At 44.6% G+C, this 24,362-nt stretch overlaps 1 protein-coding gene across 1 annotated transcript in view; it reads right to left on the reverse strand.

Moving 5' to 3' along the window:
• DENND4C (DENN domain containing 4C) overlaps positions 1-16,998 on the reverse strand; it is an 85,023-nt gene extending 68,025 nt beyond the window's left edge. The window contains exon 1 of the mRNA XM_080987681.1: positions 16,831-16,998. The gene's annotated coding sequence lies outside the window, so the exon portion shown is untranslated. The remainder of the gene's footprint in view (positions 1-16,830) is intronic.
• Positions 16,999-24,362: the final 7,364 nt, after the last annotated feature.

A 24,362-nucleotide genomic window follows, 5' to 3' on the forward strand; every position in this document is an offset into this window, starting at 1 on the left:
CCATTAACGTTATATTTCTCTGCAACAAAATAGCATGCAAAACCAAGTCTGCTTTCTCATATACAAATAATTTTCAAAATGCTTGTTCCAGAGTATTTCTACACCACGTAGACATCTTCTCTTCTATCACTTCCTATTAAGACAACACTTGCTCCAACTTTTGTAACCTGGAAATAGGTTAACACTTGATTTACATTAATTTAAAAAGGTAATAGCTTCTTATTAAATTACACTTAATTACCTCTTCCTAGTGAAAGCAAAACAAACTCAACAAGCTGCTTCCAAGTGGCCCTACCAACGTGAGCGCTGTGTGTGTGTGTGTGTGTGTGTGTGTGTGTGTGTTTATGACAAAAAGAGAGAGAAAGAGAAAGAGAAAATATTTGGAAATATCCATTACTGCACATTCCTTAAATCCTATAAGAGACACATTTTTAACAATTGGCATTATGTTCTTAATTATGCCACAGAACTTGGCTTCCAAATATTTCAAGTTATCATAATTCAGTATGCAACAAAACTGCTAGCATTAAGCAACTGGTTGGACTTGTCTAGAGCAGCAGACTCCAGTCAATATGGAAATTCTTCAAGAAATGATACAATCCTCCTTCTCTACCCTCACGGCAGAAGGGTCTAATTCTTCCCCTCTTGCTCCATACGTTCCCCTCTTGCTCCATACATGAGAACGGAGCTGACATTTATTAAGGACTGGAAATTTCTTAGGGGCTTTTTGCGTGAGAGAGAAAATGAACTTGTAATATCTGGATTTGAAGACTGACAAAATACTGGTTTCTAGAAGACAGAATGGTTGGATCTTAAGGAATGAATATGATATGTAGCTACAGGACAGAGAGCAGGAAGTCCTTTTATTTTATTTCTTCTTTTTCTTTATTCCCCCCCCCCCTTTCTTTTCCTCTTCTCTCGGTTTCTCTTTCTTTAGGTTTCTCCTTTCCTTGTCTTCCTCCTGATCTTGTTCTCTTTTAGACTAAGTAGCTGTTTTGTCTCAGTATATTACAAAAGGATACTTTGTAATGGGCATTTTTGGGCGGGGGATACAGTCGTACCTCGGAAGTTGAACAGAATACGTTCCGGAAGTTTGTTCGACTTCCGAAACGTTCAGCTTCCAAAGCGTGGCTTCCGATTGGCTGCAGGAAGTTCCTGCAGCCAATCGGAAGCCGCGGAAGCCCCGTCGGACGTTCAGCTTCTGAAAGAACGTTCAAAAACCAGAACCATCACTTCTGGTTTTCGATCGTTTGGGACCCAAAACGTTCGACTCCTGAGGCATTGGGAGCCAAGGTATGACTATACCTGCGTAGCCTCACAGCAGAGCACAAGCAAATTTAGTCTGAGGAAGTTACAATAACAATGAAGATAACAGTATTAGTTATTAACATAAGTGGACTAATTCACCAACATGTTTATTTTAGAGGACGTTATCAGGAAAACACATACATAACAAACAAACGAAATCTTCCTTCAATATAGAGGAGCAGTGGGAAAGGCCACAGTAACACAAGAAATGGTTTATTTTAAAAATTAATTCCAACTTACACCAGCAGTATCCTATTTCACTACTTGCTAAATGTTCGTAACACCGACTTTCACAGCTAACAATGACTTTCACAGCTGTCAAATGGAACGTATCTGATTCCACAGTGTCAAGCGGAAATTGAAGGAAAGGGCGATATTATCCCTAGGAAATGGGAAAAGTGACTACACCGAGTATTCGTTGGAACAGCTGGTAAATATCCTAACAAGAACGACAATACTCATTAGCATTTACTTTTTAATTGCAAACTTGACAGAGGTGAATTATCACTTCTTAAATTTAAGGTGTAATGATTCACCTCAATCAGGTTTTTTTGTTTTTAATTCATCTTCCCCATAGACTGTGCTGTACGCAAACTCCACTGACTCGTCAGACAGGTTTCAGCAGAAAACCTTGGCACTAAGACTTTATAAGTCAGCATTTTTTTAAAAAAAAAGTTCCTTTCCGGCTTTTTCATTAAATGATCTAACCTCTATTGCAACCAAAACGTTCCAATAGCGAAGGGCAACAAAGGGGAGACACCTGAGACAGATCTACAAATTATCCTTCCCTGCAGTTCCAATATTTACAAATACAACACTTCCTGGGTGGAAAAATGGCAGTCTCACATGCATCCTTAGGAAATTAATAATGTGGCGGAAATTGAAAAAAAGGAAACCTAAAGCGTTGTTAGTGAGGTTTTATGCCCTAATACACAGCTTTGGTAAAAACAACCACAAATTATAGGGCCCTCCAGGAAAGGGATCTTGGATCTTAATTACTGAAGAAAAACGGCTAAATATGTCGTCTATAATTGACGGCTTCTGCCAATTAGTGAGATGAAGTGTTAACTGTTCGTTTCCCCCTCCCCAATGGCATTTAACTAGATGTTTGTAGTAACCAGCAATGTCATATGAGATACCCCCCTCCTCCCCCCAGGCACCTCCCATACCCCACAAAATAGCCCCTGAAGCTGGGAGAACCCCCTGTGCAGGGGGGAGGAGGGGTCATTCCATCCAGTAATCTGAAATCCTTGCCCTGACGGAACGGTTGGAAGCGCACAACATTGACTTCCTCCCCAAATCACCTGCATCCATTAAGGCAGCCTTTTTCTCCAAAGAAGACGTGGTTCGCCCCCTTCCTCAGTTAATCCCTACAGAAACCCTATGAGGTAGGCGGAGAGGCTGTGATTGACTCCAAGGTCACCCACTGGGCTGAGATCCAGCGCCAAGGGCCTTCTGGCAGTTCCCTCATTGTGAGAAGCAAAGCTACAGGGAACCAGAGGGCCTTCTCGGTAGTGGCACCCGCCCTGTGGAACACCCTCCCATCAGTTGTCAAAGAGATAAACAACTACCTGACATTCAGAAGTCATGTGAAGGCAGCCCTGTTCAGGGAAGTTTTTAATGTGTGACATCTTAGTGTATTTTTGGTCTTTGTGGAAGCCGCCCAGAGTGGCTGGGGAAACCCAGCCAGATGGGCAGGGTACAAATAAAGTATTAGTATTAGTATTAGTATTAGTATTAGTATTAGTATTAGTATTAGTATTATAGGGCAGAGTGGGGATTAGAATCCTGATCTCCCAGGTGCTAGTCTGACACTCTAACCATTATACTACCCTGCCTTCCTAGAGTACTTCTGCTATGGGGCAACTATATCAAATTCCCCAGGTGCCAGGTACGTTTCACTACTGGCACAGGTCCAACGGAGACTACGTGAAGATTATGGCATTTATGTTTACTCTTTAAATTCTTTATTCCAGTTTATCTGTTTTATTGGATCATAGTTGTATTTGAATGGTTTATATGGGCTTTTAAATTGTTTTAAACCAGGCTTCCTCAACCTCTGCCCTCCAGATGTTTCGAGACTACAATTCCCATCATCCCTGACCACTGGTCCTGCTAGCTAGGGGTCATGGGAGTTGTAGGCCAAAAACATCTGGAGGGCCGAGGTTGAGGAAGCCTGTTTTAAACCACTTAACTATTTAAGATCATAGGGTGACAAATAAGTAAGTTTGGAATGTCACTGTGCAACTATAGCAGGCAAAAAGCAGGCTAGGACTGCCAAGAGCCACAAAAACTGCTACACGTGCAGAGTGACACATTCTTTCTAAACTGTTTTTCTTTCCTAGGAAAAAACCCCTTAAAACAAGGTCTACAGAACTTACTATTATTTAGTATACATCTCTAGTACTCTTCAGTTAAAAGCAACAACTCAGGGAAGTTTACAAAAGTGAAGCACAACAATTCAAAACACTCGATCCATTACTTTACATTTCTGTACGCCAATACACCACATTTTTGAAGCTGAGGTTGCAGTTCCATAGCTGCTTGCCTGGGTGTAAGACCCATTTAATTCAGTGGGACTGAATTAAATAGATGAATTAATAGATTTATAATCTCACAGATAAAATTCAAGGAGGATAAAAATGACTTAGACCTTTGGAATTTGGGTGCAAGACCGTAAGGAGTAAAGCAAGATGGGAGAATGGAAATCAAACTTGCTTGTGTCCATAGTGAGAATTCCCGAATGTAAAAATGTGTATTTTTTTAGTTCTTTGAAGCGCACCTCCCAAATTTACCTCTCTTCGCACCCCCGCCCCATCCATAAATGGCAGTTATGGGAACCAGTTTCATTTTTACTTGATGACAGTCTCATGTTTATGAAATGTTTATAACGTGAGTCAGGTTGGTTTCCACTGAATCATCACATCAAAATCTTCAAGCAAAGCAAAAAAGGAAAAGGGGAAAAAAATCAGTGCAAAGAAAAATGCCAGCAAGCATTCATCTCTCTACCATGTCAGCCTCGCATCATGCCACAATATACATAGCCACAACAGCTGTATGCAGCTTCCAGGACTCAGAATCCACAGCCCCAAGCAGTCCTAAAATGCAGTTTCCATTTGATATATTAGCCAGCTTTCTAACTGAAATATTTTCCGAAAGATGGTATACAATAGCTGATATAATCAGCTAAAAGGGATATGGGTGGCGCTGTGGTCTAAACCACTGAGCCTTGGGGCTTGCCGATTGGAAGGTTGGCAGTTTGAATCTGCATGACAAGGTGAGCTCCCATTGCTTCTGCCAGCCTAGCAGTTTGAAAGCATACCAGCTAGAGTAGATAAATAGGTACTGCTGCAGCAGGAAGGTAAACGGCATTTCCATGCGCTCTGGTTTCCGTCATGGTGTCCCATTGTGCCAGAAGCAGTTTAGTCCTGCTGGCCACATGACCCGGAAAGCTGTCTGTGGACAAACGCCGGCTCTCTCATCCTGAAAGCAAGATGAGCGCCGCAACCTCATAGTCACCTTTGACTGGACTTAACCGTCCAGGGGTCCTTTACCTTTCCCTTTTTACCTATAGTCAGCTAAAGGTAATCTCCAAAGTCAAAACCTATTTGAACCATTTCCCCCATCTAGCAATAGTACACTTTCAACTCCATCGAACCAGGCAGTACATTTAAACCACGTGGGTGGTTATTTTTCTATTACACATTCTATTACCAAGCCAGGAGGAGGAAAACTAACAAGTTACCAGGCTCATTTCTGCATATTAGACTCCTGCACAGAAAAGATCAATGGTTTGCAGCAAGCCTTTCCCATTTTGCTGGGCTGTTCACAACCACGGCAAAAGAAATCTTACAATGCCAAGCCTTTCCTACCCTCACTATTACTAGTGTGTTTCAAAACAATGTTATGTTGAGCAAACCATTTGCTGTTTGTGAGTAGGAGTGCGCAAACACTATTGTTCCCATTTAAAGTTATCAAACTTGATATACTTGTGAAGCAAGATGAGCAGTGTTCGAAATTAGACAGGTGCTAGGTGCATTTTTATATGCCTGTTGTCTTTGTCCATGGAGTTTTCTTGGCAGGGATACTGGAGTGGCTTGCCGGTTCCTCCTCCAGGTGGATCACGTTTGGTCTAAACTCTCCACTATGACATGTTCATCTTGGATGCTCGGCATAGTTCATAACTTCTCTGAGTTATTCAAGCCCCTTCACCACGGCTTGGCAGTGATCCATAATTTCAGCCACGAAATTAAAAGACGCCTGCTTCTTGGGAAAAAGCAATGACAAACTTAGACAGCATCTTAAAAAGCACCTTAAAAAGCAGAGAGATCACCTTGCCAACAAAGGTCCGTATAGTTAAAGCTATGGTTTTCCCAGTAGTGATGTATGGAAGTGAGAGCTGGACCATAAAGAAGGTTGATCGCCGAAGAATTGATGCTTTTGAATTATGGTGCTGGAGGAGACTCTTGAGAGTCCCATGGACTGCAAGAAGATCAACCTATCCATTCTGAGGGAAATCAGCCCTGAGTGCTCACTGGAAGGACAGATCCTGAAGCTGAGACTCCAAGACTTTGGCCACATCATGAGAAGAGAAGACTCCCTGGAAAAGACCCTGGTGTTGGGAAAGATGGAGGGCACAAGGAAAAGGGGATGACAGAGGACGAGATGGTTGGACAGTGTTCTCGAAGCTACCAGCATGAGTTTGACTAAACTGTGGGAGGCAGCAGAAGACAGAATTGCCTGGCGTGCTCTGGTCCAGGGGGTCACGAAGAGTCAGACACGACTAAACAACAATAACAAGGTGCATTTTGCACCTGGCTATCAGACACCACGACCAAGAGAAGATGCCTGGATGCTAGGATGGTGCCTGATGTCTCCACCATCTGGAGGTGCATGCCTGGCAATCCTTGGATTTTGACTGTTTTCACGCACTTAGTACCCTACCCTGTATAATTCTGTTATATTTTATCTGCACAATCAGAACGAATTTCAGGAACCAAAACCAGCCTGAGCAGGAGCTGAAAACAACGTTGTAGTTAATTGTTGTCGTTTGTCGTCACTTACCCCACCCCGATGCCCTGCTCAAAGTTGTGGAGAATATTATTGTTATAAATGGTCTGTGTCACTGTTACAAAAAAGAAGTTGGATTAGGCCAATATATATGTGAACTGTCCCTGAATCAAGTGACTTTTCTTCAAGTTCTCAAAGCTCTTAACCTAGCTCAAGGTTGTCCTCTGAACTATCCGGATGTCTAACTGAGAATCAATCAAAGTCAGTCCATCATTTGAAAAATAAGACACTGGAGCAGTCTTGTGCCAAAATGGCAACTAGACGTTCCATTTCGGCGACTGTAACCTTGGTTTAAGGAGCCATTTGGCACCTAGCTTATATATCTGAGTTTCTAAAACTGAAGATGAGTACAGTGGTACCTCGGGTTAAGTACTTAATTCGTTCCGGAGGTCCGTACGTAACCTGAAACTGTTCTTAACCTGAAGCACCACTTTAGCTAATGGGGCCTCCTGCTGCCGCCGCGCCACCGGAGCACGATTTCTGTTCGCATCCTGAAGCAAAGTTCTTAACCTGAGGTACTATTTCTAGGTTAGCGGAGTCTGTAACCTGAAATGTATGTAACCTGAAGCGTATGTAACCCGAGGTACCACTGTACTAGAACACGACGTGCAAACACACAAAAACAACCCAAACACCAAACAAACTCCGAACCCTACAATGTAAAAGCCGTAGGAATGTAGAAAAGCTACAATATTTTCTTCTTTATGGAAGTAACATCAAGACGCAATTGCAAATCATTCTGACACCGTTTTCTTCTGTGTGTCAGCAGAGCCTTATCAACCTCCAGATGGGGGGAAAGTCATTCACATCATATGCTTTTGACCGTTTCCATGATAAACACTCTGTTTAACAGCAAAGATATCTTCAATATGCAGAAGATACGCCGGTGAATTCAAAACTGAAACATGAATCATTGGAAGGGAAGTAAGGACGGCATTCTACAATAAGAGATACAGATGTCTTAAATGCAGCCGTGGAGACAACATTAACTTGTCCCTCTCCCCATTTTGGATATTTTTATTTATTTTCAAGAATACTATTTAGGCACAGAATAATTAAAATGCCTTCAACAGTAGAGATGTTTGTCATTTTTGAGTCAGTAACAGTTATACAGCAAAGAACATTGACCCCCCTTTTTTAAAAAAAGTAAGGTCATAACCAAAAACTAGAAAAAAGTGGGAAATTAACTTTAAATTCACTGTTAGCTGCGAAAAATGACTAGTATCTGTATACCTGAGACATTTATATGCATTATTACATCTCTGATGAGCCATTCCATTTATCAGATATTCCAATATGAAAACTCTAGCATTACAACTGGACCATTTTATAACATGGATATTAAAATCTGGTTTACAGAGTAGTCCAAGTAATATCTCAAAATTGAAGGGCTACAGTTACTATGAAATACTAAGATGGCTTTGGAAAGTCTGACCAGCAAGACACAGAAGAACAGAGAGACTGACACCTTTTAGGGCTGGGCAATATATCACCCAAAACCAGTTTCAAGTGCATATCGTGATATCAGCTTCATCATTTCTGACCTGGCAATAATACATCACAAATCATGATGTGTGTGTTTGTGTGTATGTCCGATGCAAAAATCAGAATGTGGGGGAAACTGTGGAGCCAGCCTCCACATAGCTCCCTCGTGATTTCAGACATTGCGATATATCACTATACAGTGGTACCTTGGTTCTCGAACTTAATCCGTTCCAGAAGTCCGTTCGACTCCCGAAACATTCGGAAACCAAGGCACAGCTTCCGATTGGTGCAGGCGCCCCGGAAACAATAGCTGACAGCCGCATCGGACGTTCGGCTTCCAAAAAACGTTAGAAAACCAGAACACTTACTTCCAGGTTTTCGGCGTTTGGGAGCCGATTTGTTCGTCAATGAAGCCGTTCGAGCATCAAGGTTCCACTGTACATCAGTATATCGTGATGTTTAGCTGGTGAAATATTGCCCAGCCCTACTTCCTGCCAGACCTGACATGTGTTTCCTTTGCCTCTAAGCTGCTCACAATTTCCTCCAACCAAGCAGTTACATTTGTTCTGCTGTGAACAACCTGTTTCTCCAATGCAGTCACCTGTTTTCCTTCTACAGTCTACTATTAATGGAAACTTTTCACATAAAAAAACAAATAAAATCAAGATAACTGTACAGTTTGCTTCATGTTACGTGTTTTCAGGTTACGTCCCGCGGTGACCCGGAAGTACCAGAAAGGGTTACTTCCGGGTATCGCCGCTTGCACATGTGCAGACATGCAAAATGACGTCACGAGCATGCGCAGAAGTGGCGAATCACAACCCATGTGTGCACGGACGCGCCGCTGCAGGTTGTGTTCTTTTCATGTTGCGAACGGGCCTCTGGAACGGATCCCGTTTGCAACCAGAGGTACCACTGTACTATTGAAGTGTGTCTCGGTTTTTTCTGAATGAAGATTAGAGACACAGTACTACATGCACATACGCCCACAGAGGAGAACCCTGTCCCTGCATTTCTGTGTAAGTTGCCATCCTCAGCATGTCACCTGACTGGAAGCTCAGAGCAGTGATTCATACAGAGATACAACATGTCACCTTCTCTGAAGATGCAGCAGACTAAGCAGAGGATGAACAGGCCAGTGCCTTGCTGCCCAGTAGCAGTTTTCCCATGGCACATACGTTGTTTGGGAATTACTGGGCGAGGCATAAAAGAAAATCTCATAGCATTTTTCTGGTGTGTCTGTACATATGCAAAGAACAGATTTTGCAGAAATCATAGTCTTAACAGGTTACATAAGATGTTCACCAGCCAGAAGACTGAAAAGCCTGGTTTCCTGTCTGTAGGAAGGAGCCAAATGGCAAGAAAACAGCAAGATCAAACGGCCAGGCAGCCGATAGTTTGGTCTGAGATGAGCAAGAAAAGGGAGCAAAAAGGCAAGTAAAGACAGAGCTGAGTAGGGGGTAGGGGGAAAGCAGATTTCAGTTTCTGTACTATCCCATCCTACAGATAAGGTAAAGGTAAAGGGACCATTAGGTCCAGTCATGACCGACTCTGGGGTTGCAGCGCTCATCTCGCTTTATTGGCCGAGGGAGCCGGCATACAGCTTCCGGGTCATGTGGCCAGCATGACTAAGCCACTTCTGGCGAACCAGAGCAGCGCACGGAAACGCTGTTTACCTTCCCGCCGGAGCGGTATCTATTTATCTACTTGCACTTTGACATGCTTTCAAACTGCTAGGTTGGCAGGAGCTGGGACTGAGCAACGGGCGCTCACCCCGTCGCAGGGATTCGAACCGCCGACCTTCTGATTTAACCCACAGTGCCACCCGTGTCCTCATCCTACAGATAGGGGCCAAATAAAACAAGAATATATACTTCAACATGACCCCGGATAGCTCAGTTGGTTAGAATGTGGTGCTGATAACGCCAAGGTTGCAGGTTTGATCCCCGTAAGGGACAGCTGCATATTCCTGCTTTGAAATGGGTTGGAATAGATTGGCATTTCTCAAACTTGGGTCTCCAGCTGTTTTTGGACTACAACTCCCACCATCCCTAGCTAGCGGTCAGGGATGATGAGAACTGTAGTCCGAAAACAGCTGGGGACTCAAGTTTGGGAAACCCTGAACTGGAAGATCCTCAGGATCCCTTACAAGTCAACAATTCTGTGATTAGATTAAAACCTATCAACGCCACTAGCAGCAAGGACAATGAAAACAGTGCTATCGTGGGGTGGTCAAGCTCATATAAAACCCCTCGGTGCAATACTGATCTTATAGTAAAATCTGGTTCCCAGAAAATATGTCGAAGAGGACATTTTCAAGTCAGTTTCGTTATCCCTGTGTTCCTAACAAGGAGGTTTAGATCTCCTTGCAGTGAAGATCTGAGCCACCATTTATCTATGCATGGGGAGGGAAAATTGAAATTGGTGTCCAGTAAAAACAACTGGGGTTCAAAAGCTTTTGAGCAGCCACCTTCCACGTTGGTCATGGATGAACTTTCAGTTTCACAATATGTTCTTGCCTGCTCTGGACGTGATGTTCTCTTCAGCCAGGGCATTTGACAAGCTGTTCTGTCTTGTCTCTTCTCGCACTACTAGCGCAAGAGGGTTTTGAGTGAGCCCTCTGACAGCACTTGATCTGAAATTGCTAGAAGCAATTGTATTCCCTTCCAACTCTACAATTCTATGGTCATGAAAAGTCTAGAACAGTTCACCAGTTTGCATTACTTTCTATGGGAAAGCGCTCCTTGGTTTTGGAACGGACTTCCAGAACGGATTAAGTTTGAGAATCAAGGTACCGCTATATTACATGAATGTAGGAAGTTGTCTTAATTCAATCAAATAAATCCAGATCAGCGTTTCCCACTGACTGTAGCAGTGGCTCAGCAACATCCAAAGCATTTCATATCCAGACATGCCTGGCTTCTTCACCCACTCACATGATTTTGCTGCTTTAATTTGTACACTGGCCAGGTCTTAATTTCAGGGTGGAAAACAGAAACAGAAAGACCATGAGCTTGATGTGGCAATCCAAAGAATTAAACTCGGCCGAGCCATGTTTCACAGGTATCGTAAAACTGACCTGAACGGTTCCTCTCCCTTTGTTACCAATAGCCTTAAAACTAGACTGTTCAAGATCCCTTTACGACACACGAGTAGCAGTTCCACAAATGTTTAAAACCAAGCCTCTAATGTACCAAGCCACCAAATTTTCTGAAAGGTGTGTTTGTTAGCAAGTACCATCTCAACGGCACAACGTGGTAACAAGAAACTAGATCTCTGTACAATCGTATCGGTGCACGGGAACCAAAAATGATACTATGAACTGAGTTACTCACTTATATCAATGTTACACAATCCACATCCGCCTCAAACAGACCAAAACAGCAGCACTTGGCAAACAACGTAACATCCCAAAGCTACTCTCACTCCTCAGGTTAAAAGCTAAATTGCCACCAGCCTTTTTATTATTCTTATTATTACTTACAATATTATCTCGCAGGGCTGGATATATTCCTATTTTTATCAGCTTAATCATTTACAGCCAGAATTTGTCCACAACCACCCGCTATAGAAAATTATAGATCAACCACTGGACTTAACCACCTTGATTCTTATGCTCCTTCCATCAGGCAGAAGCAGAGGGGAAGAGAAGCAGGGCTATCCCATAATTTCTGCTAATTTTCAGCTCTCTTTAGCGCTCCCTAAACTGTCACCTAGCAGCAGCCATTGCATCAGGCAATTTGAACCATTCAATCCCAGCGAATCATTTTGAGAACAGGTGCCTGAGCTTGAATGAATGAATCTTTATATGTGTCAGCCATCGGCCGTAGCAATGAAACAATAATATGATATACAAAGAATAGAAATAAAAAGTCAATTATGCAAAATACATTTTAGGGTTCTGAATCAGTAGTCAAATGGTGGATCTTATTCTGATTGCCCCAGCTAAAAACCTGGCAAACTTTGCTGTCACCTGCTCATCTTGATCTGCCAAGAGAAAGGACACTGTGGCAGTGGCTGGGCAACCTGGAATGGACAATAAAAGAGGGGTGATAATCTCATTCCTCAAGTCTTTATAAAGAGTGCATGCGCCACCGATTCGGGACTGCCATCTCCACAGGGACAGAAGCATTTTTCGTATGGAATCTGTTGGAATCGTCCCTCAAGTACAGCCGAGGGCAAGACATTCAATCTTGAGAGAGTAAAAGCGTGTCTGTATTTTAGAATTGCTAGGTTGTGGTGCCTGAGCTAGTTTTCCTCCCTTTTCCTTCCCAATCCCTTCTTCCTTGTCATGTATTTTAGACTGTAAACATTAGGACACAGCTTTTTTATTTATTTTTTACTACAGATGTTTGGAAGCTGCTTTTGGCACTCCCTCCCCCCCCCAAATTGTTTGGGGTCGAAACAATTTAATGAGATAAATAAAATACTTGAGGTTTTTGCACAACGGCGGGGTGGCACGTTACGTTCCCGTCACTCATGGAGATGAAAAATGAATGCCGCAAATAGGTTGTCCGTAAGAAAGGGAGGGGGAGATTAATGCTGCCTTCTTCCGCAGGACAGAACTGACATGCTATTTTGTCAATAAATACCACTGCTACTGTTAAAGCGAAAAAAAAGTAGTTGATCAATGGATTAGACAAGGAAAACCTACAAAGATTCCTTTGGATTCCATTTCAGCCATCTTTGTTTTGAGTTTACCTTTTCAACAAGTACAGTAGTTTGGTTTTCTTGGCCTAGCTACCCATGAACACAGAGATTAGGGATTTTTGCTTTTGTCTTAGCTCATATATATTAGCTATATATTGAAGTTATAGGAATATGGGATCCTTTGTTTTTAGGAGTTCTTCACCGCAATGCTTATAAGACTGAATTTACAACTAAACTGGATTTGACAGTGGAAGTTCTGTATGTTTTACATGTGGAATTGCCCCGTTTTCTCAGAACGGGATGTCTGATTTTAACAGCACTAAAACACACACACACACACGCCTGACATTTATCTCCCTAGCTCTGATACTAGAAATTATTTCAAAGGAGTTAAAGGCACGTGGAAAGGGGAGGTATAGGAAGTTCTCTGCATTCCCAATTCATGTGCACTTTTTGTTGTTATAAATGCCACACATGACACTCAAACCTACTGTCATCACATCTTGTTCAGCCCTTATTACTTATGTTTTCAAATCAGTGTTTCGTAACAGCCAACCTAGATTGTATTGTTAAACCATATGTTTATTTTTCTATCATGTGTCTACGATGGTTTCTTATTTTGACAGCAACTCATGAGTGAGCAGCTGACACCAACTATTTAAAAAACAAAACCCACAATGCACCTATTGAAGAAAGTTTGCATTCTCAGAAGATCCAGTTTATTTAAAGCAATTTATCAAAGTTTTGGGTTAAGGGGGGAACGAGAGAATCTCCATGCTGTGGGCCTCATTACGGCTGCCAAGCCCTTTTGCTCGAGCCCTTTTGCTCACCTGGCCTTACATGCAATGGCAGGTATGGGGCAGCTAAAGGTGATGCCAGCCCAAAAAGGAGTTTCAGGTGCCACTGATCTGCAGCACCTGTAAACCTCTCTAAAGCCACAACGATCAGTGGATTGTCTGGGCTTCAAAGCACAGTGCAGGGCACTCTACAAGCCTCAACCATCATTTTTAGGAGCATCTCTCTCTCCTCTGCAGAGATTTCAAAGGTGCTCCCTGGGAAGGACTCCCTCAGCCTACTGTACAAAGGTAATTCAGTGTTCCACCCACTTTTTACTCCGGACATGCCCAGCCCTGGCATACGGTCCCCTGAAGATAGCCCATGAAGTAATGTGGTCTTCAGGAGAATAAGAAGCTTCCCACACCTAGCTTAACTTTTCTATCTCAGGGGTTGCTGGTATTTGGACACATGTTTAGAGCTGGAGGAGATGAACCATAGGATTGCAGAGTTGTAAGGGACGCTTTTGAATTACGGTGCTGGAGGAGACACTTGAGAGTCCCATGGACTGCAAGAAGATCAAACCTCTCCATTCTTAAGGAAATCAGCCCTGAGTGCTCACTGGAAGGACAGATCCTGAAGCTGAGGCTCCAAGACTTTGGCCACCTCAGGAGAAGAGAAGACTCCCTGGAAAAGACCCTGATGCTCCCTGGAAAAAGAAGACTCCCTGGAAAAGACCCTGATGCTGGGAAAGATGGAGGGCACAAGGAGAAGGGGACGACAGAGGACGAGATGGTTGGACACTGTTCTCAAAGCTACCAGTCTTCTTGGTGGCTGCTCCCAGACTTTGGAGCTCTCTCCCTAGAGAAGCTAGACCGGCTCCCTCCTAGCTGTCCTTCTGCCAACAGGTGAAGAACAGGCTTTTGGGAAGTGACTGCTTTTAATGAGGGGCCTGGTGTCATTTTTGTTGTGATTGCCTGTAGATCATACATAGATCATATGTGTGTGTGTTTAATTGTTTTTTAATTATTGGGTTTTTTTCTATGCTCTTCATAGAACTGTAGAGTTGGAAGGGACCCTGAGGAAAATGCATCTGTCCCATATAAGGATCAAACCTGCAACCTTGGCATTACCAGCACCACGCTCTGAGCTGTTCTTATTTTATCTGTAAGCCACCTTGAGTCCCTGTCAGGGTATTAATAAATATACAATAATAATAATAATCACCTAGGAATATGGCACATTTATAAAATCTGACAGGGCCCACCAGGAACCATATAAAGATGATCCAGGGGCAGGATTTAGCCCCCAGTTGGACATTCCTAGTTTAAAGCATAGTAAAGTACCACTGCAAACAGGTTGGACTGAGAATTCTTTATTCACAAATGCAGACAGTGCTATTAACTAGGTTTGCAAACTAGTCACAATCAAGATGCTGTACTACCCAAGGCCCAGTTATTTTTAGCAGATATATATTTTTAGCAGACATATCTCTTTGGTTTATTAGAGAAGAGTCTGCACCAAAACATGGAACTAAACTCTAAATGTTTTTACAGATCAAAGCTTTAGGGATCACATTTCTTTATTCACTTTCAACCTATAAAGGCAGCAAAACAGCACATCCAGAATCGTACTGAGCGGCGTTACATACACAAAAGTGTTATGTACCAAACACAAAAAGTGAATTGGAATATTGCACAACCACCAGCAGCACGGCTGGAAGGTACTGGTAAGTCCACTTAATAATATTAGCTCTTGTAGCCAGGTCCCCAAACACAGGTAAACAGAAACTGAAAACTGCCTGAATAATTACTCATGAATTACTGCCATATTTTTTTTTGTCAAAACACTACAGAACTCAGCTCACATAGCAACAGACATCATGACACATCACAGCAACTGGCTTATTTCTACTCTTTCCTGAGAAATAATGTTTATGATTTCTTACACAATTTCCTTCTAGAGTTACGTCGAATCACACAGGAATTCAAGAGAGGAGTTGGCAGGGAAAAAGCAGATAAGGTAGAAAGTTACCTCAACACCTGCAGAATATATCTCCTTTGTGCTGGCACCCAAGGGGGCCCTTTCAACTAACTAATCCTCCATCTGCCAGGCACAGGGGAAGCCAAAAGTTGGGGGCGGGGACAGGGAGAGGGAACATTCGGAGCAAATACTAAGCAGGATTTCCCCCCCACCAGCAATTCAGTTATAATGGCTTTCTCACACCGATAATGAAAAATTGAAACTATTGCTGCAACACATTGGAAATATTATTGCTAAACATGGCAATGCCCAGTGAAAGCAGCTTGCTACCACTTTCCTCAAGACTGATGATTGATGATCTCAAGAAGAAACTGCCTTGTAAAAACCACCACCTAACAAGCAAGCTACTCTTCACAGCATACCCTCCAACATTTTGGTGATGAAAATAGGGACATACTATTCCATAATAATAATAATAATAATAATAATTTTTATTATTATTATTATTGCTTCAGACACTCTGGGCGGCTTCCAACATATATAAAAACATAATAAAACATTAAGCATCAAAAACCTCCTTCTACAGGGCTGCCTTCAAGTGTCTTTTCATGGTTACCGGTACTTATCTCCTTGGCTCCGGGGTCGCATAACCCCATACACGCCAACATTTCTCCAATGAAAACAGGGGCGTCCTAAGGAAACATTCTGGAGTGAAACCAGAAACTGGGACGGCGTCTGTAAATCCGGGACTGTCCCTGGAAAACAGGGGCACTTGGAGGGCTGTCCTATAGACAGCAAAATGACAACAAGGCGCGCACAGGTGTGTAGGCTTCCGGTTTCCGCTGCATGCGCAGCAGATGTGACAACAAGCGGCACATCTTCCCCGATGCTCAGCAAGAAAGGATGGGGCCCTGTGGAGCCGCCTTCTTCCCCGCGACAAACTGCTGCCTCCCCATCCCCACCTGCAAGCGAACGCCGCCCAGCACACCTTGGGCAGGTGAGGACATGCGCGGCGAGGAGGAGGAGGAGACAGCCATTCCCAGGAGGAAACGCGGAGCGAGTAGAACAGCGCGCGAGACTCTTTTCCCCGCCACCCCTCCCAACCCCACATCAGGAGGGCTGCCGCCGGACGCCCTCCGCTTCCCAAACCCTATACAAAAGAGGGCAGCCCTCGCTTTGGAGAGGCCACCTCGACCCCCTCCGGGGCCGGGCGCAATTCCCACGCGCCCTCTCTCTCTTTCGCCTTTCTGCGTTTCCAGCCTTCCTTCCCACTCACCCCCAACTTGCCCCAATGCTATGGGGAGGGGAAAGGGCTGCTGCTGCCGGGGAAGTGCGTGGGGGGCGAAACAGCCAGCCCCACGTCCTCGACTCTGCATTCGCCCTGGCCGGGTTGCGCGCGCGCGCTCTCTCCCCGCCACCCTCTCCAAAACGACCCTCTTGGAGGGCGAGCTAAGGGGGTCTCCTAACCGAGGAAGCGCCCCGGGAAGCGGCCGAGCTCTCGTCCGCCTGTCAGCCTGCCCTCCCCACCCGGCCCCCCGCGCTCTCCTCTCCCCGCCTCACCGGCGGCGCTGGCCAGACGCGGGGCTCCCCGTCCGTCGTCGCCTTGGGCGCAGAGACTCCCTCGCGGCCTGGCTCGCTCCGGCGCCGCCTCACGAGCAAGCCGAAACGTCGCTGTTGCTGGCGAGGGAGGAAGCGGCCACCATGTTCCTTTCGGCCCCGCCAGCGGCTGGAGGCGGATCCGAGGCCCGCCCAGGAGGAGGAGGAAATAGGGCGAAAGGGAGCGCAGGCGCTCCTTAAGCAGCCGGCGCTTCGCAAGGAGGCGCTGAAGAGCTCTGGCTCCATTAACGGCAGCTGGGAGGGCTCTCCGCCGCCCGGACGTCGCCTCCGCTCAGGGCGAGGGCAGGAGGAGCCTTTCCCGGGCACGGGCGCGCCGGGACTGCGCTCCCTGTGCGCTCGCCTTGGGCACTGTGCGCTCGCCGTCCCGTTACGCACGTTTACCGGCTGGCTGGGGAGGGCGGGGGGCGGAATGCGGCAGGAACCCCCCCCCCGCGGCCCCGGCAAACGTGCACAAGAAGAGGCTGCCCTACTGGGAAGGTTTCCTTCCCCGGGTGGCGGGTGGCGAGTGGCCATCATTCTCCTTGGCCGCGCGTAAGCGAGCAGCGGGGAAGGAGGGGAAAAGCGAGCGAGCTAAACGCCGGATCTGGGATCTCCGGAGCAGAGTTGTGTTTGGGGTGTGGTGGGACACACAGCCATTCACAATGAGATCAGGTGTTAAACAGGTTTGTGTTATTACCCCAACTCTGTTCATTATTTTCACTGCCATGATCCTACACTTTGTCGAAGGGAAACTCCCCACCGGAGTAGAAATCGTATACAGTATAGAACAGATGGAAAGCTCTTTATTCTGAGCAGGCTGAAAGCAAAGGGTAAGGTTACCGAAACTTCCGTCATAGAGCTTCAATAGGCTGATGACAACGTGGTGTGTGCACGCTCAGAGGATGACCTCCAAACCATCCTAAATATCTTCGCAGAAGCTTACGAAAAGCTTGGCCTATCGCTCAACATCCAAAAAACCAAAGTGCTGCACCAAGCACAAAACAACCCCTCTGCAGCGCCACAAATCCAACTGAACCTGTAACTTTGGAAAGTGTCAATTCTGTCAACTTTAGTTGCCATTCTTCTTTGGTTGGGACCTCGCTCATTTTCCATTTAGGGGCTAACAAAACACAGGCTGCAGTTGTAGCATACATAAATAACCTTTTTTTGACACCTGGGGATTTCAGTCTGAATTATTCCCAACAGAAAGGACTCTGGATTTGGGGGGAAAGTACATTTAAACATTTTTTTCCAGTTCATTATGGATCATTTCCCAATACTCTTTTACCCTTTTACAAGTCCACCACATATGAAAGAACATTCCTTCCACCTCTTTGCATTGCCAGCACTTATCTGATTCAGTCTTATACATCTTAACAAGCCCACTCGGAGTTCAATACCACCTGTGAATCATTTTCAGGTAATTCTCCTTCAAATAATAACATGCTGTAAACTTCAAGTCACTTTTCCAGAGTTTTCCCCAGAGGTTAGAATCTATATCGTGTCCTATATCTATTGCCCAGTGTGTCATTGAGACTGAGTGACATTTTCAGGTCCGGCCATTACAAAACTCTTTCGCAATTTTTTTCCACAGAAGGGCTGCAACTTTTTTTTCACAATATCAGCACTTTGTGCTGCACAGAAATCACAAGACATCCGACACATTTGAGTTCGCAATCGCCATGCTCCACCGCAAAGCACAACATTCGCCTCTCGTATGGCTCAGGAGAAGCAAGACTAAAAAGACAGCGGTCGTTGCATTGAGGAAGAATCCTGATGTGCTCTGTAATCCCAGAATTGGCTGGCTGAATTGTGCAATGATAAATGAAAGTTAAATATTCTTTACAACTGGCCCAAAGCATCATGGACATTTGGACTGGACTCGCATCCCATTGTGAAAGTGTGTTCTGATAGTCCAGAAGTACCTGCTTTTCTGGCTTTGGCCAAAATTGTCTTTGCTATTTTGACGGCTGATTCAGTTTCCCTATTGCTTTGGGGATAGGCAGGTGAAGATGTCTGTTGATCAGATCCCAGCTGCTTTTGGAATGTTCTGAAATGCAAACTGTGGCCCATTATCAGAGAATACAATATCTGCTCTTCTATATGTGGGCGAAAAGTCTCTTTAGCCTCTTTATGATTGTCCTAGATCCATACCCTCCAACATTTCTCCGATTAAAATAGAGGCATCCTAATGAAAAGTGGGATCAAATAGAAACCAGGATGCCTTTGTAAATCCAGGACTATCCCTGGAAAATAGGGACCCCTGGAGGGTCTGTCAATCTTTTACCTGGTAGTGGATCCATCTACCAAAAGAGACAATCTTTCTCTTCCCATGTGAATAAATCTACCCCCTGACTGCTGTGCTACTGGCACCTCCAAATTCTCCCTGCAATGCCCCCTGCCCTGAACATTAACATCATGAAGAGAAAACATAGGTTTCCCTTTGAAGTTTGGCCCTACACCTGGCTGAATTGTCCCTATTTTTAGACAGCTGTCTTGAATCAGAATGTGGCATACTCGTCGGCTGATATTTTGAATATCTTTTTTGACCGTTTGAAAGACTCTGGTCTGGAAAAATTAGCACAACTGCAACCTGTTTTGTCCTTAAAAACTACACTGCCGTTCATTCCGGCGTTTCCTTCATCTCCCCTGGAATTCTGCCAATCATTGTCCGTAGGCCTCCTTGACCGATGTGATAAATGACAAACTTATTTTCAGCCTCTGAAGCACTGAGCTTTCTAACAGATTGGGTCCCAACACAGGCTTGGACTGAACACTGCGAGAACGATTGCTGCCTTCAAACATGTCAAGTGAATTTGCTTTTCTTTCCTGATTTAGTGGCTGTTCAGTTGAGCTGTCGGAGAGCTCATAGTCTCTGCAGGCACTGCAGCGAAAAAACAAGTGGCCAAAAACCCATTGGCCACACTATCTGTCCAGCATTCAGGTAACACACATCGTATACAAAAATATACTGAACATCCAGAGTCAATTACCATCCCAGTATTATGGCTCAAAAAAAAAACAACCATCAGCCACTGCCTCCGTCATTTCTTGTAGCAGTAAAGGGAAGGAGGCTGGGCTGTTAGCAAAATAGATGCATCACGTTTATGAGACCTCAGGTTCAACTCCTGTAGAGGAGAAGCAGGAAGGAAAATCTGGTAAACCTCAAGGTGGCATTTTGAAAAAGTGTTCCTGAAAAGTAAACATCAAAAAGAAAAGCAAAAAACAAAAGTGGAGCTGAGATTCTGCAGAGCCTTGAAACTATAGGCCAGAAGCTTCTCAACTGAGATGCATAAATGCCAACCACAGGAAATGTGAATATACCCTCCCTAACTTTTGTACACAATGCTGTTGCCCAAATACACTGCGGATGGGTGACCTTATGGGAACTGATGCAGAGGTTTCAACACCCTTCTCTCAAAATCTCTGATTTGCCTGTTTCCAGTGAAATCAAGAGCAAACACTGGTCGCAAAATGGGGCACTAGGTTTAAACAAAGCAGACTGTGTCAACTGCTCATTTCCGGGTGCTTGACTTACTGTACAGGAAAGGCTCTCACCTCTGTGTTTTCTGGAAGCTTAGTCAATAAGTCCTGATCAGATCGAGATAGATGAGAACACATGAAGCGAAGACCCAGTTTCTCTCACAGGCTGCAGTTCAGTGCACCCTTGCCTAGGTTGGAGTAAACCTCTTAAACACAATGGGACTTACTTGCGAGTAGATGTGCATGGAATTGCATCGTCAGGCTGTGTGCACGCTATAACTTTAAAGCACATTTCCCCCCTCAAAAAATTACGGGCACTGTAGCTTATTCAGGTTTCCTGGGAATTGTAACTCTGTGCATGGGCGCAGACAGGACTTATGTTGGGGGGGTGGGGGTGGGCAGGACCCCCAGCTGTCATCATCCTCTGTCTGGCTCTGTCTAGTATTTTCAGAATGAAATGTCTCAACAACAGTGGTTTCAAATTACCTTTTTGAACCCCAAGGGCTCAGAAAAATCCGACTAAACCTTCCGCCATGTGAAAACTAGGAAGCTAAACAAAAAATTAACACCGGGGAGTACCTTTCATGTGGTGAACGAGTGTATATTTTGCAAAATTACAAAGAGCACTCCCTTTTTCATCTTGTTTTAGAAAAAAAATCTAAACCAAAACAAGTTTTCTCAGATCTGATGCAAACCTTTTCTGCACTTCTTCAATCCCTCCTCCCCCCCCCCATGCAGTTTTTCTGTGTGCACTCAGTAAGCAAAGCCCATGGAGATGCTCCCCTGTCATTGTTGACCTTAGCCAGGTCTTTACTCTCCGCAAAGGACTGAATGACCGCTCCAGGGGACAAGTGCATTGCTGAGCAAGAGAGATGGCCGGTCAGACCCACTGCTGCAGTATCCTGAATTCTGATGTTGTGCAGAGAACGGCTCGCACATTATAATGAATGATGAAATGATAGGTGACGTGCATTTGTGTGACAAAAGCAAGCACTGACCTTTTCTGGGGAAATGCTCTCTGGGGAGGGAGATGGTGGTGTTTGTATTTTTTTACTTGTTTTGGGGGTGACAGCTGCCGCCCCTGTCTACGCCCATGACTCTTTGAGAGGTAAACTGCAGTGACCAGAATTCATAGAGCGGTAGAATGTGATTTAAGGGGATACAATGGTACCTCGGGTTAAGTACTTAATTCGTTCCGGAGGTCCGTACTTAACCTGAAACTGTTCTTAACCTGAAACACCACTTTAGCTAATGGGGCCTCCTGCTGCTGCCGCGCCACCGGAGCACAATTTCTGTTCTCATCCTGAAGCAAAGTTCTTAACCTGAAACACTATTTCTGGGTTAGCAGCGTCTGTAACCTGAAGCATATGTAACCTGAAGTGTATGTAACCCGAGGTACCACTGTAATATGTATGCAGACCATATTACTGTGTGACGCTCCTTCCTGAGTGGTGGTTAGCTTGGTAAAATGTGAGGTACTTTGTAATTTTAAGGCTACGGCACTGTGAGCTTTCAGTTAAACAAAATTACTACTGCCCCTGACTGTACCTCGCACTATTAGAGCAAATTGACAGCTCGCTGTATTCTCGGATCTTATTTAGGATAACAGAGACTTTCATCTCTTCCAGTTCAAGTAAATAAACCGAATCGACTGTGTTGCGGATGTTCAAGGGCAACCTTAGAAAACCTGGAGCTCTGTTTGCCCCTTGCTGTTGTATTACCTTCCTTCCTGCTCATTACGTTCCAAATCGAAACCTGTTTTTCCCTTTTGGTGGGCCCCTCAAAGCAGAGAATATTAAGCAAGTGGATGGATATCTTTTATTTGGAGCAGATAGCGTTCAAGCAGCAGCGTGCAAGCTTCCAAGTTACACAATAGCCCCACATTTGGGCTGCATGTTCAAAGGGAGAAAATAAAAAAAATAATAAATCGTGGCGGGGGAGGGAGATTTGACGTCCCTGGGCAAGGCATGTTTTTGTAGATAGTTCATTCCATTGCCTGCTAACAGTAGTGGGTTTAAAACACACACACACACACACACACACACAACTGTTAAGATAAAGGGAGACAGCTGGAGGAGACAATTAGGTTGAACGCAGGCCATGTGATCACATTTCAAGTTACACAAAAACCACCCCTAACCACAAGGGACAAAGCCGGGTGGGGTATGAAAAAAATGTGCTAACTTTGAAGCTATTAATATCAGGCACTGCATGCAAATTGGTCATATGGGATATAGCAATATATGAATCTCACAATTCCTGAAACAGATTAAAATCTCCACTTCAGGCACTGGGCAGTGAGAAAATAGTATTATTATTAAAGCTTTTATTGGGTAGAGCAGAGTAATAAGAGCAATGGGTGGCACATGATGTGCCCCAGGAATTATACAGAAATCTATGTGCAGCAGATTATTTAGATATAGCAGCATCGGTGTGCGTTGGTCTTTAGAGAGGACAAGTGGACAGGTCTGTGCCCTGAGGAGCTTACAGTATAAAATTGCAGAGAAAGCGGGCAAGACACGGAGGCAAAGAAGCAATATGCCGTTATTTCAGTTTGCAGCCTGTGTTTTCATAGAATCATAGAATCATAGAGTTGGAAGAGACCACAAGGGCCATCGAGTCCAACCCCCTGCCAAGCAGGAAACACCATCAGAGCACTCCTGACATATGGTTGTCAAGCCTCTGCTTAAAGACCTCCAAAGAAGGAGACTCCACCACACTCCTTGGCAGCAAATTCCACTGTCGAACAGCTCTTACTGTCAGGAAGTTCTTCCTAATGTTTAGGTGGAATCTTCTTTCTTGTAGTTTGGATCCATTGCTCCGTGTCCGCTTCTCTGGAGCAGCAGAAAACAACCTTTCTCCCTCCTCTATGTGACATCCTTTTATATATTTGAACATGGCTATCATATCACCCCTTAACCTCCTCTTCTCCAGGTTAAACATGCCCAGCTCCCTTAGCCGTTCCTCATAAGGCATCGTTTCCAGGCCTTTGACCATTTTGGTTGCCCTCCTCTGGACACGTTCCAGTTTGTCAGTGTCCTTCTTGAACTGTGGTGCCCAGAACTGGACACAGTACTCCAGGTGAGATCTGACCAGAGCAGAATACAGTGGCACTATTACTTCTCTTGATCTAGATGCTATACTCCTATTGATGCAGCCCAGAATTGCATTGGCTTTTTTAGCTGCCGCGTCACACTGTTGGCTCATGTCAAGTTTGTGGTCAACCAAGACTCCTAGATCCTTTTCACATGTACTGCTCTCAAGCCAGGTGTCACCCATCTTGTATTTGTGCCTCTCATTTTTTTTGCCCAAGTGCAATACTTTACATTTCTCCCTGTTAAAATTCATCTTGTTTGTTTTGGCCCAGTTCTCTAATCTGTCAAGGTCGTTTTGAAGTGTGATCCTGTCCTCTGGGGTGTTAGCCACCCCTCCCAGTTTGGTGTCATCTGCAAATTTGATCAGGATGCCCTTGAGTCCATCATCCAAGTCATTGATAAAGATGTTGAATAAGACCGGGCCCAAGACAGAACCCTGTGGCACCCCACTAGTCACTCTTCTCCAGGATGAAGAGGAACCATTGATGAGCACCCTTTGGGTTCGGTCAGTCAGCCAGTTACAAATCCACTGAGTGGTACCATAGTCAAGACCGCATTTTACCAGCTTCTTTACAAGAATATCATGGGGCACCTTGTCAAATGCCTTGCTGAAATCAAGGTAGCCTACATCCACTGCGTTCCCTTCATCTACCAGGCTTGTAATTCTGTCAAAAAATGAGATCACGTGTTTTGGTTGACTTAGAGTAGCACACATGAACAAGGTCTTACTAGCCCACGTCTAGCAGTCTTAAATGTTCAGGCCTTGTCCATAGGATTAGCTGCATTGCACCTTTCCACCCGTTGAAATGGTTGTTCTTACCTAGGACAATTATAAAAAGGTAAACAGTACCTTTTTATAATTGTCCTAGGTAAGAACAACCATTTCAACGGGTGGAAAGGTGCAATGCAGCTAATCCT

The sequence above is a fragment of the Podarcis pityusensis genome, assembly GCF_964106645.2.
Source record: "Podarcis pityusensis genome assembly, chromosome: 17".
Classification (NCBI taxonomy): domain Eukaryota; kingdom Metazoa; phylum Chordata; class Lepidosauria; order Squamata; family Lacertidae; genus Podarcis; species Podarcis pityusensis.